At 59.4% G+C, this 4,152-nt stretch overlaps 4 non-coding genes across 4 annotated transcripts; all 4 read right to left on the minus strand.

The window, feature by feature from the left end:
• Positions 1-802: 802 nt before the first annotated feature.
• On the minus strand, positions 803-875 carry TRNAK-CUU. The gene has a single exon. It is a non-coding gene; the product is annotated as a tRNA-Lys (tRNA).
• Positions 876-2,557: 1,682 nt separating this feature from the next.
• Positions 2,558-2,630, minus strand: TRNAK-CUU. The gene has a single exon. It is a non-coding gene; the product is annotated as a tRNA-Lys (tRNA).
• Positions 2,631-3,055: 425 nt separating this feature from the next.
• TRNAP-AGG lies at positions 3,056-3,127 on the minus strand. The gene has a single exon. It is a non-coding gene; the product is annotated as a tRNA-Pro (tRNA).
• An 805-nt stretch (positions 3,128-3,932) lies between these two features.
• Positions 3,933-4,004, minus strand: TRNAP-UGG. The gene has a single exon. It is a non-coding gene; the product is annotated as a tRNA-Pro (tRNA).
• Between the last annotated feature and the right edge of the window lie 148 nt (positions 4,005-4,152).

The raw sequence follows: 4,152 nt of genomic DNA on the forward strand, positions 1-4,152 counted from the left end.
TCTGTGGGTTCGTGAGGTGGCGGGTTCGCAGCCGAACTCCGGCTTCAAACGGACGGTTAGATTATCTGCTCCTCTTGCGGCGGGAGCTGGAGGAAGACCCCGTAGCTGCAGCTCTGCTCAGTTCTGGCCTCAAATGGAGGCAGGAGACTCGCCGCCCAGAACACCTCGCCTGCAGTCGGCCTCACGGGGGAACCGATGGGGGGGGGGGGGGTGGAGAGGTGGGGAGTGGGGGTGCCTGGGCCTCCTGAGGAATTGAGGAAAACAGATTCTGGAAGAACCCTAGATTTCTGAATCCAATTCTGCTCCAACGGAGCAGCGTTGTCTGAGCGAGAGGAGGAGGGGGAGGCGGTTTCTGGCCATGGCTCCCAGGTCCAGGGTAAGGAGGAGGGGCTCAGGTTTTTACACTTTTTTGTATTTTGATTAGGACCAGTCCTGGTGGGCTGCCGTCTATGCGGTCGCACAGAGTCGGACACGACTGAAGCGACTTAGCAGCAGCAGCAGCAGTGTTCCCTAAGGAGGAAAACCCTTGTGACCCATAAAGTGCGTTGGTTCTTGCTTTGTCCTGACCTGCTTACTCCCTTGACCTTCCAGAAATGGGAGTATAGCTGTCCCGAATAGAGGCCCATCTGCTACAAAGAGCAGACAACTCCGAGGGCAGGACCCAGGCTGGCTTCCTAAGGTGAGCAGGAATCTGTGTATGTCTGCACCCTGTGCCTCCAACAAGGCAGTTTTAAATCGGGAATAGACAGCTGCGAGTAGACCAACCCACGTGAGGCAAAAATTCAAATAGGCAGCAAAATCTCGCCCAGCGTGGGGCTCGAACCCACGACCCTGAGATTAAGAGTCTCATGCTCTACCGACTGAGCTAGCCAGGCGACTGCACAGAGTTCCCTGAGGGCAGGTATGGGAACTTGACGGCTGTGGACCGCCCCAAATGACAGGATGGAGCAAGTCCCGGGGTCAGCGGGAACATGGGGTGACTGGATTTGAGGCGGGGCTGGGCTCCAGACGCAAACGCCAGCAGCGCATCACCTCTCTGCATGCCGATATCCTGGCCTCCTGACCTGGGACTGTGGGGCCCAGGCCTGACGGTTCAGAGACCTGCAAGCGGCGGACCACCGGCTCCTTATGCAGAAGGGAACCTCTCTCCGTCTTCCGTGCCTGGAACTCGGACTGAAAAGTAGCTTTTTAAGACACTCGTGGAGACACTTTGGCTACTGGGCCTCAATGAAAATTTTGAAACGACGACAAGGGGAGGTACAGAGTGGGCCCTGAGACCCCCAAATGGGGGAAGAAATAGCAGGGCTCGTCCGGGATTTGAACCTGGGAACCTCTTGCACCCAAAGCGAGAATCATACCCCTAGACCAACGAGCCGCACACACCGGGGTTTCCCCGCCTCCACCCACTCCTTCCGCAGGTGACTCCGGTGACCCTCGCCGCCATAGTTCACTTGTCTGTGTCCCCACCTGCGAACCCCAGGTCACAGGTTCGTAGCTGCGGTCCAGTTTCAGAGGGACGGTTGGATTGTCTGCTCCTCGTGCGGCGGGAGATGGGGGAGACCCCGCAGCTGTAGCTCTGCTCAGTTCTGGCCTCAAATGGAGGCAGGAGACTCCGCGCCCAGGGCACCTCGTCTGCAAGGGGCCTCACCTAGGGACCGATCGGGGATACCTGGGCCTGAGTGAGGAAAGGCGGGCAAAACAGATTCTGGAAGAATCCTATATTCCTCTAATTAATAGACACCTGAATCCAATTCTGCCCCAACGGAGCAGCGTGACTGAACTAGAGGAGGAGAGGGAGGCGGTTCCAGCCATGGCTCCCTGGTCCAGGGGAAGGAGGACGGGCTCAGGTCTTTACACTTTGCTTGTTTGTTTTTAATTGGGACTGGTGTTCCCTGAGGAGGAAAACCCTTGTGAGCCTTAAATGGTGTTGATTCTTGCCTTGTCCTGATCTGCTTACTTTCTTGACCTTCCAGGAACAGGAGTCTACAAGCCCCCATGAAAGAGAGACCCACCCGCTACAAGGAGCTGACAAGGACGAGGGCAGGACCCAGCATGGCTTCCAATGTTGTTCAGCCGCTCAGTTGTGTCTGACTCTTTGTGACCCCGTGGACGTCAGCATGCCAGGCCTCCCCATCCATCAACTCCAGGAGTTCCCTCTAACTCACCGTCATTGACTCAATGGTGCCATCCAACGATCATCCTCTGCCACCCTCTTCTCCCCCTTCTCCCCCGCCTTCAATCTTTCTGAACATCAGGGTCTTTTCCAACGAGTTGGCTCTTGGCATCAGGTGGCCAAAGGACTGGAGCTTCAGCATCAGTCCTTCCAACGAATATTCAGGGTTGATTTCCTTAAGGATGGACTGGTTTGATCTCCTGGTAGTGCAAGGGAGTCTTACGGGTCTTCTCCAACAACACAGTTCAAGAGCATCAGTGGAGAGCAGGAATTTGTGTGTGTCTGCACCCTGTGCCTCCAACAAGGCAGTTTTAAATCGGGAATGGACAGCTGGGAGCAGACCAACGCACGTGAGGCAAAAATCCAAATAGGCAGCAAAGTCTACGCCCAGCGTGGGGCTCGAACCCACGACCCTGAGATTAAGAGTCTCATGCTCTACCGACTGAGCTAGCCGGGCGACTGCACAGGGTCCTCTGTGGACAGGTGTCAGAACTTGACGGCTGTGGACCGCCCCAAATGACAGGATGGAGCAAGTCCCGGGGTCAGCGGGAACATGGGGTGACTGGATTTGAGGCGGGGCTGGGCTCCAGACGCAAACGCCAGCAGCGCATCACCTCTCTGCATGCCGATATCCTGGCCTCCTGACCTGGGACTGTGGGGCCCAGGCCTGACGGTTCAGAGACCTGCAAGCGGCGGACCACCGGCTCCTTATGCAGAAGGGAACCTCTCTCCGTCTTCCGTGCCTGGAACTCGGACTGAAAAGTAGCTTTTTAAGACACTTGTGGAGACACTTTGGCTACTGGGCCTCAATGAAAATTTTGAAACGACGACAAGGGGAGGCACAGAATGGGCCCTGAGACCCGCAAGTGGGGAAGAAAAGCAGGGCTCGTCCGGGATTTGAACCCGGGACCTCTCGCACCCTAAGCGAGAATCATACCCCTAGACCAACGAGCCGCACATACTAAGGCTATTTGGCTCTCCTCTCTGATGCCCTGGTGTCTTGGAGCTGGACCGGCGCCGCCAGTGAGGTGGTGCGGAAGGGAGACCCCAATTTTAGACCCACTGGGAAGTGCGGGGTTCCAGGAATGATGCGCACGGAAAAAACCCAGCGCTCCCTGGCCGGCAAAACGGACAGAAGCCCCTGCGCTCCGACAGTCCGGGGTCCGCGCCGCCTCCCCTCCGCCCTCGGACGACAGAGAGCCCCGGACCGGGAAGGGCGGCCGGCCTCTGTCCCCGCGCCGCTCATCGGTCACTTCGCAGGCCTCCTCGCAGCCGCGAGCGCAGGGGACCCGCTGGACAAAGCCGGCGAAGGACTCCGGGTCGCGCGGGCAGGTGGGGAGCGCTCGAGAGCGGGCTGGGGCGCGGAGGGTCCCGGAGCCGCGATCTCTGGGACGCTCGCTTTGGGGGCGGCCGAACCCCCAAGACGTGGCGCCCGGTGATCGCTCAACAAACGCCGGCGGAGTGCATCCAGGGGACACCGCCTCCGCCTCGGCCTCCCGCGCTGTTGGCGCTTCTCCCGGCTCCGCGCCCCGCTCCCGCCCCCGCGCCCCGCTCCCGCCCCCGCAGGTCAAAACCAAGACAGCGCTCTTCGGACGTGGGGCCCCCAACCCCCGAGGCTTGACTGTGAGAGTCGCTTTGTTCTACCGACTGATCCGGCCGGACAGCAGTGGTCCTGGCCTCAGAGGCTCTAGGCGCGCCTTGCGTCTCCCCGAAGCTTCCACCAAGTCGGTCTTCAGTCCTCCTCTTAAAGAAAAAGGACGGGCTCGTCCGGGATTTGAACCCGGGACCTCTCGCACCCAAAGCGAGAATCATACCCCTAGACCAACGAGCCGACACACACCTCCCACCCCCTCCCCCCGTCCCTCTGCAGGTGACTCCCGAAAAGCTCGCCGCTGTAGCTCAGTTGTCAGTGTGCGCACCTGCGAAAGCCGCTCTGTGGGTTCGTGAGGTGGCGGGTTCGCAGCCGAACTCCGGCTTCA

The sequence above is a fragment of the Oryx dammah genome, unplaced genomic scaffold (genome assembly GCF_014754425.2).
Source record: "Oryx dammah isolate SB20612 unplaced genomic scaffold, SCBI_Odam_1.1 HiC_scaffold_3320, whole genome shotgun sequence".
NCBI classification, from domain to species: Eukaryota; Metazoa; Chordata; class Mammalia; order Artiodactyla; family Bovidae; genus Oryx; species Oryx dammah.